A 15,780-nucleotide genomic window follows, 5' to 3' on the forward strand; every position below is an offset into this window, starting at 1 on the left:
CTCTCCCTCTTGTGTGCTTTAAGACCCATCCTCAAGTCCCACCCTTCTCTAGAGTAGTAAAGGAATTTTAGACAACACAAAAGAAATGGACAATTTCGCATTCAAAATTGGGAGACTGAGTTTAAAAGAATAGGATTAACAGTCTCAGGCATTTTGTCTAGTGAGATTTATAGATACAAACCTTAAACTAGATTATTCTTGCTTAAAATAGCTATACCTACAATCAAGGTGTGCTTCTCCAAGGGAAGGTCCATGGGTACCTGACCCAGGAATATCAGCTTCCTTCTCTGGTTTCTTCTCTTCAGACCCCTCCTCAAAAACCCTCTCCTGTTTTATTCATGGTTTTGTTTTCTATTATCCTCCAACAACCCCACTTGTTTCTTCTCATTATAATTCTTTTTTATTATTATTCATATCTTTTAAAATATATTTGTTATAAGTATCATTACTATTACTCATTTAAAATTCTTGGTACATCTATTCTGGTAGTTCTGCTTCAAATCAACAAATGTTTATTAGCTAATTGTCTTTCTTTGCAGTGTTTGTCACATGCTAACTTGGGGGAGAAGCAGACAAAACACTTTAGTTTTTCTCCATCCTGTCCTTCCCCTTGGGGTTTCTCAAAATTTTTAAAAGTAATGCCTCTAATCCATACCTGCCTCTTATTTCTATAGATTCTCAATGTTGATTTAGATTCTAGTGGAGACAACCTGCAGTTCAGGCTAGTTAGCTCTCCTTATTTACCTTAAAAAATTGCACTTAAAAAAATTAATTTGGATACAATAAGTTGTAAAGGTTGTGTGTGTATGTATGTATTTTTAAAAATCCAATTAGCTAGATCATAGAATTTTTTTCTACTAATCATTAACTGCTGTGATACCTAATTATTTTCTCTTTCATTAAATAGCTTACTTGCTATTGAAACCCATCAGAACTGAGCAAATCTTAGCACTGGGATATCACTTAGAGATGAAATTTCCCACAATCTGATGACTATTACTTCTACTAGTCTCTTCTTTATTCCATCTGCAGGTATAAAAGAATCATCCTATTTCTGACTTCTTCACTTTCCTGACCAGCAGGTGGAAAACATGTCAAATGTCCCTAGATGCCCTGAAATTATGAATAAATGCAGGATAACATGGTGATTAATCACCAAAAGTCCGAATGCCTATGCTTGTCTTTTAGCTCAAGTGCTCATTTGTTGTGTGATCCTGGGGAAACTGCCCAAATAGTCCAAGACCTTACATTCTATACATTGGGAGTGTCTTAGTACATCCTTTGGATGGTTGATTTAAGAGCCCCACTTACATACATATGTACTTTAGAATAGCATTGGGCACATTATAAGAATATATTTTCTCTTCTTTTTATTCCCATTTTTTTCTGCCCCACCCCCAATCCCCAAAGATGTATTTTGCCATTCAAGTAGAAGGGTAAAAAAATCTTTTTTTCTCTCAAGCAGAACTTTTTTGTGTAAATAGTAAATTTATTTTTTATGTCATGTGCCAATTGATGGGGATTTACAGATGGAAATATGGAGCGTCTGTGCCTTCATGGAGTTTACAGTTTTGTGCAGAAAGCAGGCAGATTAATCAGTGGCTTTAATCAAATGAGCTAACTGCTGGTGCAGTGATGAACCCAAGGTATTATGGGAGCTGTGAGGAGGGGCAACCAACTTACCTAGCACTGTCTCTGGTTGACTTCCCAGAGTAGGTGATTTTTCAACTGAAATTGTGATGTGTGTGTTGGGAGAGTGGCAGGACATTCCAAGTAAAAGGAAGTTGCAAAGTTATGAGAGAGAGAGAGAGAGAGAGAGAGACAGAGAGAGGGCTTGGAAGTTGGGGTGGAGGGTGGAGATGAATGGTTATTCAGGGGGGAGGACAAATGAGGATTTAACAGATGAAAGGGAAATAGGACATGTCATGTGGCTATTTTTATTAATTGTGCTCTGATGAGATGGGTTCAGGACCTTTGTTTTTTCAGTGTCCTTGGCCAGTCCCCAGGGAACATGTAATATGTGGAGGACATTGCAAATCAATCCTATCACCAGGTGGACCATTGACCCAAATCCCTATCTAGTCTCCTACTCTGTTGAATTGAGCTGAACCACGTGAGAGTCAGGAGGGTCCCTTTGGTTATTTAGATTGAGAGAAGAATAGAAGCAGCCATCTGGCCCCTTGGTGCTTTTGTCCTCTGCCTCTGGGTCTTACTCTTGGTGTAGAGAGGAGAATTAGAAAGAAAAGCTTGGAGAAATATGAGAGTCATTTTCTTTAGGGCCTGAGGCTTAGCTGGCACAAGCCACTTATCTACTTAAGATATCTTTTTACTAGACCCCTCTCTGGTCCTATTGGGCTCTCTGCATTTCCTTCAGCTTCTCACAAGCCAGATGGCCCTGATTTCACTTCGGTGATCAAAAAGCAAAAGTATCAGATTGCTTTAAGGAATGATACCATATAATTTTATGAAGTTGATGTCTGGAGTAAACCTGGGCTTTGTGACACTGATATATATATGTAAGTCTGTTAGAGTATCTTTAAAGAACGACACACTGGGAACAAAATCCCACATGTCCAGTGAACCAGTCTAAATTATAATTGAACCTGTTTGTTCTGAAGTTTTTAAATAAATTTAACGTGTCAATATAATGGAATATTAGTTATTAAAACCAATGTTTAGAAAAACTTATGACAGTGGGATATACTCTTTAATATATCTTTAGGTTAAAAAGCAGTACAAAAAATTATTAGAGAGGAGGGCATGAGGGGATGGGCTAAATAGGTAATGGGGATTAAAGAGACCACTTCTTGTGATGAGCACAGGTTGATATACAGAATTATTGAATCACTATATTAAAAAAAGGCAGGACAAAAAACTAGTACAGATTCTGATTCTGTTTAAAATTCATGAACATAAAAAGGCTGTAATAAAATATGCCAAAATAATAATAGTTTTTAAAGTCTGGGTGGTGAAATTACAAATGGTTTTTGTTCCTTTATGCATTCTTAATATTTAAACCATGAACTTGAATTTCTTTAATTTCTGAAAAATGTTATATAAAAGAAAAATGTAAATTGTCTTTTAAGAAATATTTGATGATTTATGTAAGGCACAAGAGATAAAACCCATGGACAGAAAATTAATTCTTCCTGGAGAAGTCATAAATAATGGACAGTGTCCCTGAAATGCTGGAATAACAGGTACTTAGTGGCTGGTTATAGAGAAAACCATGAGTGATTAGAGAGGAATTTGAGGGATGGATTAATGAAAAGTAAGAATTGAATTTCAAGAGACTCTTCTACCTCAAAGCCATTCTAGGAATAGGCACTGGTGGAACATTCAGTTGTCATTATAGATTGTCATTATAGATGACTTACTCCAGAAGACCCTTAACTGAGTCTGGGAGATGGGTCTGGCAATCAGAGTCAGTAAATCATGTCTGCATTCTCACAGAGTGATGCTTTTCTCTGACAGTGTACACATTCTCACATACTTTTTCTTTCAATCTCTTTTATTTATACCCCACTATACACATACATTTTGTTTGAGTCAAGAAAGGAAATTGATATGGATATTGCATTGATCAGGATAGATTAGGTTTATGTTGCAGTAAGAAGCCCAAATGTCAATGCCTAACACACCAAAGGTTTATTTCTTACTTACATAAAGTCCTTTTTAAGTCCAGGTATTTCTCTATGGCTACTGTCTTTTAGTGTTGACTCAGTGACTCCAGATGCTTTGATATTGTCACTCCAGTATCTCACTAAAAGGCTTTTTTGATCAACATGGCAAGGGGAAGAACAGCTAAAGGACACGCACTGACTCTTCTACACTTCTTCTTAAAGCAAAATGCTACTCAAAACTAGTCACATGGTTCTGCCTAACTGCAAGAGTGCTAAAGGAACAGGTGCAATATTGGGCGAGAAGATTTTTATACCACCCCCCAACACACACACATAACCTTTTTGCCTATGCTTCTTCAGTCCTACTATTAGGACAAAAGAGGGCTATGACATAGCAAGGTTACTTATAGCAGACTTTTAAATTAAACTAAACTTTGACTTCCAAGTAAGAATGAAGTTAGCTAATTTTTAACCCTCCCCCAAAGCTAATTATTTTACAGAACTTGCCAAAAAATTTCACATGTCTGATGAACAAGTATAAATTACAATTGAACCTATTTGTTCTAAGTTTTTGACCCAAACCAAAATATATGAATGACTGCACATGAGCTTTTAGTTTGGAGTCTTGAATTATAATAATGATTGATTTTTAAATCATAGGTCTCTCCAATAATCTGACACTTGAGTATGGAGAGCATTTGGGCATTTGCTATATTCTGGACCATAAGACCGGAGAAATGGAACCAGAAAGAACACTCTTAGGGAGTCTACTCTGTTGGTTATTATGCTTCGTTCTTTTATGTCTATATCTGCTCTAATCTCCATGATAGCCCTTGGAGGTAGCTATATTTTCTTCTTTCTCAGAATGAGAATGCTAAGGCTCAGAAAAGTTATGTTACAACTAGGAAATGTCAGAGCCAAGACACAGATTCAAGTCTTTGGGTTCCTAACATTTCCAACTCTATCATGCACCACACAGTTGATATTCTTATCCATTTGAGCATCTCATGACCTCCAGACACAGCATGCTACTTCCGTGTTTTTGCCATTTTTTGATGACTGGACCTATAAATTGGCATTTCCCTTCTTCTTTTCTAAGGCTCTCCGAATTCAGACCAGGCTTTTGGGTTTAGCTTTAGACCTGTCTCTTCCATTTTATAGATGATGTATTAATGGTTTGGTGAACCTTGGCATAAAGAAGGTTATTTGATGAATATTGCCTTTCATCTTTCTTTGCTACACTTTGGAAAAAAATGTCTCTATCTTTTCTGGGTTTAATCATCACTCGTCTTGTCCTTGCTAATTACTTTAGCAATTCATCATATGGTACATGCAGAAATATTTTTCACATTAACATTGGTACCATAACAATTATTTAGCTCTTAATCTGTGCTCTATATCTACATTGTTACTCCTTGAATCTTCACAACAATGCTAAGGTAGATCCTCCTATTAGTTCCATTTTGCAGATGAAGAAACCAAAGTACATCTTGCCTACAGTTAATAGAGTTAATAAATTGTAGATTCAGGATTCAAGCCAGGCTGTCTGACTAAAAAGTGTACATATTTAAATATCATGCTATAGTGCCTTCCATGAAAAAATATTTCATCTACTTAGTCACACTGACAGTTCTTCAAAGGCAGTGACCACATCTTAGTATTTCAGTGCCCCTCATAGAATGTAATAGAGTATTAGGCACAATAATTATTTGTCAGGTTGAATTTTAGGGATCCTGGGGGTGAAAGGAGAGTATCCCTGATTATGAGCATCTCTTCCCAGTGGTCCAGGATTATACGAATATGTCTTGCTTGCTTCCTAGGCTTTTTGCTCCAGTGAAATAGACAAACACAAAGACTAGAGCCTGAGGGATCTGAAGGTTAGGGAATGTGCTTAATTGTTCTAGTCCAGTCGGTGGTGGAAGTAGAAATGAATTGGGTGGGGATAAATTGAATTCTACCCAGAAGTAACATAATTTCTTCTTAGAGAATTGGATTTCTGAGATGCAGAGGCAAAAGTGTTAGTATTAAAATTATTGCCCTTTGGTGCACCCCTGTGAGTGTCAACTGTGTGGGTACAGTGATGTCACTCCCTCAGGCATAAGCAAAAACCTTTGTTGTGATTGTTGGGTTACTCACAGTTATCCAGTCCAACTGAACCTATGCATTTCAAACTCTCCATGTTTTTCTTTTGTTTCAGCCCTGTACTGTGTAAATCTGTGTTTCAGGCTGTGTTAGTGAGAAGCTTAATGCAGGGGGAGAGAGGGAAGGAGAATGGAAGCAAAGTGTCTTCTTGGATAGGATGCTTTGGAATCTCACATTGATGTAATATTTGGTTCTAAGATGACAGAGTAGATCATACTTGTTACATTTCTAAGTCACCTGCCATTTTGAGGGTCTGACTGGCTACCTCAGTCCCTATTTCTGATTCTAGAGATATCTTTATCAGCTGGTGGAGCCGCACATTTTAAATACCCAGGAGCTTCAGCCTGTCATCAGTCGGTGTAGGAGGCTTCATTCCCAGTCGATCCTGCTTTCAACTTTCGTTGAACAGTCCTTGGTTCCTACCCACCAGGACCACGAAAACTTATTGTTTTAACATGTGTGTGATAATTGATGTGAGGGGACCATAGGAACACAAATTAAGGAGTGTCTAATGGGTATGGTGGTAGTCATGAAAATTTTATCAGGGGATTAAAATGGGGCCATGAAGGAGGCCTAAGTGAGCAGGACTTTTTCGTGTGATAAAAATTGTATAATTCAATGGGCATTCCAGTAAAGGGACAAAAAGACTTGAATGAGTGATAAAGAGTAGTGATAATAGAGCAGTTTAAAGTGACTGGAGAAATCTCCATACTGTTTTCCAGAGTGGCTGCACCAGCTTGCATTCCTACCAACAGTGTAAGAGGGTTCCCCTTTCTCCACATCCTCGCCAACATTTGTTGTTCCCTGTCTTGTTAATTTTAGCCATTCTGACTGGTGTGAGGTGGTATCTCATTGTGGTTTTGATTTGTATTTCCCCAATAGCAAGTGATGTGGATCATTTTTTCATGTGTCTGTTAGCCATTTGTTTGTCTTCTTTGGAGAAGTGTCTGGAATATAAGGAAGAGTGCAGCGGACAATAGGTGAAGGGAGGGAAAACTGAACGGGAAGAAATCAGAGAGGGAGACAAACCATGAGAGACTCTTGACTCCTGGAAACAAACTGAGAGTTGTGGAAAGGGAGGTGGGTAGGGGGATGGGCATTAAGGAGGGCACGTGACGTGATGAACACTGGGTTTTATGTGCAACTAATGAATCACTGAACATTACATCAAAAACTAATGATGTATTATATGTTGTCTAATTGAATTTAAATTAAAAAGAAATAAAGTGCCTGGAGAGTAAATGGTATGTCTGATGGGCAAAGGTAGAAAAAGTCAGTTAGTGATTCTAAGATGAGAAATGTGGACTTTGGCCTACAGAATTTATGTACCACAGAAGGATGTTGGGCAGGGGAGTGACCAAATTTGGGTTTAACAATTTGGCAAACACCCCTGAAAACCTAGTAGTTGCTGATTGCAATGAGGAATAAATTAAATTGAATCTAGATTAGGGGAAATGAGAGAAATGATTCTTTTTGTCTCACTTAAGGTTTGTTTCCTTAGATTCTTTTTTGTCTCATATTACTGTTACCAACCCCAATTTTTTTAAATTGAAGTTTGTCTATTTTTCTTTATTATCTATACATTCACTCATTCACTTGTTTGCCTATTCATTTACTTGGTGTAGTTTGCTTTGTCTGTATCATTTAATTAGATTTTAAAGATAATCTAAGGTTCTCAGTCCTTTAGTAAGGGTAGTTTAACTTCTTTATGACTACTAACATATTAAATATGTTGGCCTTATGTATACCATCTGTTATTATTATTATTTTTTAATTTATTAATTTGACAGAGAGAGACACAGCGAGAGAGGGAACACAAGCAGGGGGAGTGGGAGAGGGAGAAGCAGGCTTCCCACTTAGCAGGGAGCCTGATGTGGGGCTCGATCCCAGGACCCTGGGATCATGACCTGGGCCAAAGGCAGACGCTTAATGATTGAGCCACCTAGGTGCCCCCATCTGTTATTTTTTTAAGTAAAATTCTATCCAAGTGCAACAAGCATACAGAGAATTCACATCCTAAGTATACAGCTCCATGAATTTTTACAAACACTCCCAAATCAAGATATAGAATATTTCTGCACCCTGGAAGCCTCTTTTGTATCTCATCATAGCCTCCACAAAGGGTAACCATTATTCTGATTTCTATCAATTATAATGAATTTGGGCCTCTTTTTGAACTTGATATAATTGGGACCAGACAGCATATAATCTTTTGTATCTAGCATATTTTTTTCAACATTGTGTCTAGGAGATTCATCCATGCTGATATGTATCAAAAGAGATCCTTCATTTTTGTTACTATGTGGTGTTGGGGAGCAAGAATTTCCTGTTCCCTTCAAAGGTCCTTCTAGCTGGACTGAGAATCAAATAGACGTGAGACAGATTAACAGGAGAAAGTCAAATTTAATTTTGTACATAGAGGGAATCCATACAGACATGAAAATTCCAAAAACAGGCAAAGTGAGGTATATGTCATTCTGAACTAAGGAGGGAAAGGTTAGGGGTGTGGGACTTTGGAGGGAGAGAATGCGATTCTCAGGGCAATAAGAAGAGCAGATGTTTGCCTTGCCATACAGGTGGGTCATTCAGATAAAGTTTATCTCTTCTAACAACCTTTATTCTGGAAGAGACCCTCAATTCAGATCCTTCCATGTGATTAAGGAGCAAAAGTTTCTCTTGAGTCTGAGGAGTGTCAGTTGCCTTCAGCTCAAAATAGGACAGCCTCTTTTGCCCTTTTGGGGCATTCTGCCCTTGGCCCCTACATTGGCATTCTGTCACATAAATAGACCACAGTTTAGTTATCCACATCCTTTTCTTAGGTCACATGTTATTTTCTATTTACTCATTCAGGATTGGTTGGGAAAAAAAATCTTCCCAGCCTGGCATTTACCAGTAGGCAGGCTAAGTAGAGTGTCATTAATCCTCCTCACTATCCACTCAGTGCTAACTTCTACCTCTCATTTGAAGGTCACCTTGATATCTAGTACTGGCCAAAGTTGGTGAACTCAGTCGGTATTTATCTGGAATAGGTTGGCCAGACTGTGGCCAGAGCTCTCTGACTCAGCCAAAAGCTCAGAGTCCATTCTTCTGTGTAGTGTGGTACATGAAAGACAGTGCCTCCCACACTGCACTGATTCCTTTCTTGTCTCAGCCCCCAATTACAGTACTTACCATGCGAAACAAAATATCACTAAATGCAATATGCCTCTATTGCCCTTTAACCTCATTTTCCCAAAGTTTTTGTTTTTCTTTTTTGCTAATAATTTATCTTTGAGTGTATTCCATGAAAAATTTTCTGTGACTAAATAAGTTTGGAACATTATACCCCATACCTACCTCCTTTTGGAGATTCACAGAGCACATTCACATAGTAATGACTGAAACTTCCTGCTGTAATGAAACGTGCTTTATGTTATAAAAATCTTACACTTGCTTCTTTTGTGAATATCTTTTAGTACCTCACAGAGTCAGAACAATAGTTCCACAGCATAGTGCTCTGTAGAATACAGCCAGAGGAAATTTCACCGGGATGTTTTTTCCTTTCTAGTGCTATTGTGAGCTTCCAAGTTTCTCCACGCCTATCTTAATGGAAATATGGCAGAGGCATAACAGCAAATTAATCCATTATAAATATCTGCTTATCTATTTCCCCATTTGTCTGCGAGCTCCTTGAATGTAGTGATCCTGTCTTTTCATCTTTGTATCTCTCAGTACCCAGCATGGTTTTCAGCACATACTTGAAGTGTTCAATAAATATTTTATGAATGAATGAATGAGATATAACACTCTGGGACTGCCAGCATTGAGGGACGCAAGTAGAACTAGAATCTAAACTTAGATCTTAAGGTGTACAGGGGGCAGAACAACAATTACAGAAGAAAAATCCTGAACTTTAGAGTTGGGGTTCAAAAAATCTGATTGAATCCTGCCTCTTCCATTTTTTGGTAATGTGATCTAGCAATTTACTTAGATTTTCTGAATCTCAGTTTTTTCAACTGTAAAAATAATATCAAGTTCCCTTTTATAACCGTTGAAGCCGTATAACCGTTGAATAACATTAAATGTGATAGTGTAACCAGAAGCATTGAGCACAGTGCTGGACACATAAGTATTCAAGAACAGTTGCTATAATTGGTATCACTTTGGCTGTTATTATTTTATGTGTGGCACTTGTTTCTCTGGTCTGTCTCTGCCCACACTGGAGCCTGCAGATTTTCCTGTGCTCAAATTCTTCTCACATTTGGTGAGGATTGGAAATCCACAGAACTCTCAGCTGCCACACACATGGCATCTGTCAAGTTTCTTCCTCATCTAATAATGTCTCCCCAAAAGCCTTGCCCAGGTACATAGACTTGATCAATTTGACCATCCCCTCCTGCTGCCAGAGGACGCCTAGTTTCTCTGTGCTAGCAGAGAGATTTTTTTCCTTTTCAAATAATTCCAATGAATATACATTTCTTATATTGTTACTCAAAAGCTCTCCCACCTTGCAGTATGGTCCTCAGGAAATTTGAGAAAGAGAGAGAGAATGTGTGTGTGTGTGTGTGTGTGTGTGTGTGTGTGAGTGTGTCTATGTGTGAACGCTGACATACAGATACCACTCCTTCCACATGTGCTATGGCTTTCCTCTTCCCCAGAGTATCCCTCATGTGTCCGTGAGGGCTGCTCATATGACCTATCTCTGAGACAGACATGATACTATTTGTCAAATGTCCTCCCTTTCAAGCAGTTCTTCTCCACTCCCAAAAACATACCCAGTTCACATGCTACTTCTACCTGAATTCTTGTCTCTCCTTTGTTTTTATCCATAGCTGCTCTAACAAGGCCATTTGCCACAAAGCTTATGTTCTGCCATTTTGAAATGTTTAGTAGAAACATTACACATCAGACTTAAAGGTAATGCCACATTAGAAAGAAGTTCTTTTTTTTTTTTATGTTCAGTTAGCCACTGTATAGTACATCATTAGTTTTTGATGTAGTGTTCATGATTCATTAGTTGCATATAACACCCAGTGCTCATCACAATACATGCCCTCCTTAATACCCATCACCCAGCTACCCCATCCCCCCACCTTCAAAACCCTCAGTTTGTTTCCTGGAGTCCATAGTCTCATGATTCTTCTCCCTCTCTGATTTCTCATTCTTCAGTTTTCCCTCCCTTCCCCTATGGTTCTCCACGCTATTCCTTATGTTCCACATATGAGTGAAGCCATATGATAATCGACTTTCTCTGCATGACTTATTTCACTTAGCATAATCCCTTCCAGTTCCATCCATGTTGATGCAAATGGTGGGTATTCATCCTTTCTGATGGCTGAGTAATATTCCATTGTGTATATATATCACATCTTCTTTATCCATTCATCTGTTGAAGGGCATCTCGGCTCCTTCCACAGTTTGGCTATTGTGGACATTGCTGCTATGAACATTGGAGTGCATGTGCCCCTTCTTTTCACTACATCTGTATCTTTGGGGTAAATACCTAGTAGTGCAATTGCTGGGTTGTAGGGTAGCTCTATTTTTAACATCTTGAGAAACCTCCATACTGTTTTCCAAAGTGGCTGCACCAGCTTGCATTCCCTTACACAACAGTGTAAGAGGATTCCCCTTTCTCCACATCCTCACCAACATTTGTTGTTTCCTCTTTTGTTAATTTTGTCATTCTAACTGGTGTAAGGTGGTATCTCATTGTGGTTTTGATTTGTATTTCCCTGATGGCTAGTGATGTTGAGCATTTTTTTGTGTCTGTTAGCCATTTGTATGTCTTCTTTGGAGAAGTGTCTGTTCATGTCTTCTGGCCACTTTTTTACTGGATTATTTGTTTTTTGAGTGTTGAGTTTGCGAAGTTCTTTATAGATCTTGGATACCAGACCTCTATCTGTAATGTCATTTGCAAATATCTTCTCCCACTCCATGGGTTGCCTCTTAGTTTTGTTGACTGTTTCCTTTGCTGTGCAAAAGCTTTTATCTTGATGAAGTCCCAAAAGTTCATTTTTGCTTTTGTTTCCCTTGCCTTTGGAGATGTATCTTGAAAGAAGTTGCTGTGACCAATGTCGAAGAGATTACTGCCTATGTTCTCCTCTAGGATTTTGATGGATTCCTCTCTCACATTGAGGTCTTTCATCCATTTTGAGTTTATCTTTGTGTATGGTGTAAGAGAATGGTCCAGTTTCATTCTTCTGTATGTAGCTGTCCAATTTTCCCAGCACCATTTATTGAAGAGACTTTTTTCCATTGGATATTTTTTCCTGATTTGTCAAAGATTAGTTGCCCATAGAGTTGAGAGGCCATTTCTGGAGTCTCTATTCTCTTCCATTAGTCATTGTGTCTGTTTTTGTGCCAATAATATACCATCTTGATTACAGCTTTGTAATAGAGCTTGAAGTCAGGCAACGTGATGCCCCCAGCTTTATTTTTCTTTTTCAACATTCCCTTGGCAATTCAGGGTCTTTTCTGGTTCCATACAAATTTTAGGATTGTTTGTTCCACCTCCTTGAAAAATGCCAAAGGTATTTTAATAGGGATGGCATTGAAAGTGTAGATTGCTCTGGGCAGGATAGACATTTTAACAATGTTTATTCTTCCAATCCATGAGCATGGAATGTTTTTCCATCTTTTTGTGTCTTCCTTAATTTCTTTGATAAGTGACCATCTATGAAAAGCCCACAGCGAATATCATTATCAATGGGGAAAAGCTGAAAGCTTTTCCCTTAAAATCAGGAACATGACAAGGATGCCCACTCTCATCACTATTGTTCAACATAGTGCCAGAAGTCCTAGCATCAGCAATAAGACAACAAAAAGAAATAAAAGGCATTCAAATTGGCAAAGAGGAAATCAAACTCTCTCTTTTCGCAGATGACGTGATACTTTATGTGGAAAATCCAAGAGACTCCACCCCCAAATTACTGGAACTCATACAGCAATTCAGCAATGTGGCAGGATACAAAATCAATGCACAGAAATCAGTTGCTTTCCTATACACTAACAATGTAACTGTAGAAAGAGAAATTAAGGAATCAATTCCATTTACAATAGCACCAAAAACCATAAGCTACCTCGGAATAAACCCAACCAAAGACGTAAAGGATCTATACTCTAGAAACTACGGAACACTTATGAAAGAAATTGAGGAAGACACAAAAAGATAGAAAGAAGTTGTAAAGAGATTCTTATCCCCAGTATTTTCCTTAAGGTTTGTCCTGGTACCAGCAGAAGAGCCCACAGGCTGCCACTTTCCCCTGCTATGCATGTGGGTGGCAGCCATCATTAATCATGCATTCTTTCCATGCAGAACCATAGGTAGTCCCTGACAGTCAGCTGGGCTGGCACAGGAGGAAGCCTCTGAGCCAAGCTTGGACCTGTTAAGTCCTTTCAGCACTTCTGCATCCAGTCTCCACCAAATAGTGGACAGCTAGATTTCTCTTGTAAAAGAGTCCTGTTTTAATGAATCACTTTGAGGTGAGGTCCTAGACATTGCATTTATACTGGGGAGTGTTTTTGAGCAACACCATTTAGCTTTTGTCTTTAGGAGAAACAAAAAGAAAAGGAAAGGAAAGGAGAAGAAAGGAGAAAGGAAAGGAAAGGAAAAAGAAAAAAGAAAAGAAAAGAAAAGAAAAGAAAAGAAAAGAAAAGAAAAGAAAATGGCTATGAACCATAGTCTAATACAGTGTGTCTAGCACACATCAATTACGATAGCCACTAGCCACAGGTGGCTTTTTAACTTTAAATTAAGATGAAATAAAATTAAAAACTCACTTCCTCAACTGCACTAACCACAGGTGAAGTGCTCAATAGGTATGCTGTATTGCACAGCATAGATATAAAACATTTCTATAATCACACATATTTCTGTTGGGCAGAGCTAAACTACAGGTTGTGTTCTGTATCCTAAGAGGTCTTTCTTTTTACACTTGGTCATCTACTCAATCCCTTCTTCTTTCCCAAAACACATCATGTTGTCCTCTACCAACTAAGCAAAAGCATGTAAAGGCTAGGATGTCATTTAAAACGGAAGCAAGTCTTAAACGAGAAGGTGTAGGAGCAGGTAAGGGATCATAAGTAGATCAGTTATCATGCTTTCTCAAGGAAATTGGCTTCTGGCTTCATATGCTGTCTGTTTCTCCTGTTGAATATAAAGATAATCTTACCTCCTTTTTCTTTTAAATTTAGCTGCATGTATGAGACCAGAAGCCCAAAATCCATTTTATGAGCCCCCAGCTTCCTGTTAACATGACATTAATGGAAGAATTGAACCTATGATTATATTAAAAAGGGAAAATAACCGAACAAAATAAGACTGGGATTTGATGTTTCTACTGGGTAAATTTAGTTGCCTGAGAAACAGGAGGAAATTATTTCAGTGCCAAAATAATAAAGAACATCGCTGAATTTGCTCTTTCTTTCTCCTTCAGGAGCTAGAATTGGAATGAGAAGAAAAAGAGGACTGTGACATGGAAGAGATAGTCATTCATATGATTTCCTCTGATATTTTGTTCAAGTTTTACTTCTAAAAGTTTCTATCAGCCTTTATAATTTTCCAGTGAAATTTATACATCCAGTTCTCCTAAAAGTGGGTGACATTTGAGTGCTATAAAATTAATACGAATGTGATGCAATGGACATAATTGCTTTCTAGAAAAATCTCATCTTTATGACTCACTGTTAGAGACAAAAATGTGAGCCTGTAAGTTCCTAGAACATCAATATATCTGATTCCTTATGCACATTTTCCCAGGAAAGCTGTTTTTCAGGAAATAGCATTTCTGCTGGATTTTTTCTTTTAGTCCCTCTGTTGTCTCAAATTAGAAAGCTCAGGAAATGACTGAAGTAATAATTTACTGCACTTGAGTGATTTGGCATCGTATATTCTAGAAAAACATTCATGTACACATATTGTCAATTTTGAATCTTATTCATTAGAACCATGGCCCTTTGTGGTTCACACGGTTTTACTTCTGGTTTTGCTGGGTGCATGCGTAACCCAGCAAATGCTCAGTGTTTGAAAATGTCAGAGTAGGGACACTGGGTTCCCAGACCCTCCAGCTTGCTGGGTTAGGCTGCTGTTGCAGAGTGCAAAAATGATTTGGGCCACCTGAGAGTAAGGGAAAAAAACAAAAGTGAATTTTTAAAGACTGCTAAAGCACAAGCTCATTAATGCACACGGTGCACCCTAGAGATTTGTTAAGATTGGAACAGGGTTGAAGTTTGCCTTTGCATCTAGAAGAAAGTAATTGTTAAGGAAATTAAGAATGTAAATTATTGTAAGAAATACTCAAATATGCAGGTTTGGGAGTCCATTAGACCCAAGCTTCATTCCTGGCTCTGTCACTTACCAGCTATGACTTTGGGGCAGATTACTTAACCACCATGAATCTCATTTTTTATATCTATGGCATGGGACTGACAATTCCTATCTCAAGAGATTGTCTTAAGGATGAAATGAAACAGTATATGTGTAGTTGGTTATTAGTGTAGTTAGCATTAGTGGCTAGGAAAGCAAGTTATTTTTAAAAGAGATTTATAGAGAATGATATGCTTGAAGAGGGTAGAAAGTATAAATATCCATACCTTTTCTCCCTTTCCCACCCTCTAGGGAAGATTCAGTGTTTGTACTGCCAAAGGGGGAGCTGACAGGGTAAGTAATGATTAAAGTTGTGAGAGCGAGAAACCTAGAGGGCAGATTAATTTACAAAATAAAAGACTAGCTGTGGAGGAAAAAAATAATAAAGGATCTAAAAGCCTAGAAGACTGAGAGAGAAGAGTGAGTGCTGCAGGTTTTGTGGGGTAGACAAAAAGGAGAGAGGCGCAGCTGCAGTCTGACATTCAGGGGAACCAGGCGGGTCAAGAAAATTTGGGGAAATGTCCTGTGCTTTCTTGAGAGTCTTCTTACGTAGCTGTTCCACAGGGAGGCAGGTGTAGCAGAGTGGTAAGGGTCCAAATTCTGGAGCTGGAGTTCTGGCTTCAAATCCCCTCCGTGCCTAGATAGCCATGTGCAACTGTTTCACTTCTCAAA

The sequence above is a fragment of the Eumetopias jubatus genome, unplaced genomic scaffold, assembly GCF_037043125.1.
Source record: "Eumetopias jubatus isolate StellerSeaLion01/CBP00866 unplaced genomic scaffold, mEumJub1_p1.0 scaffold_1, whole genome shotgun sequence".
NCBI classification, from domain to species: Eukaryota; Metazoa; Chordata; class Mammalia; order Carnivora; family Otariidae; genus Eumetopias; species Eumetopias jubatus.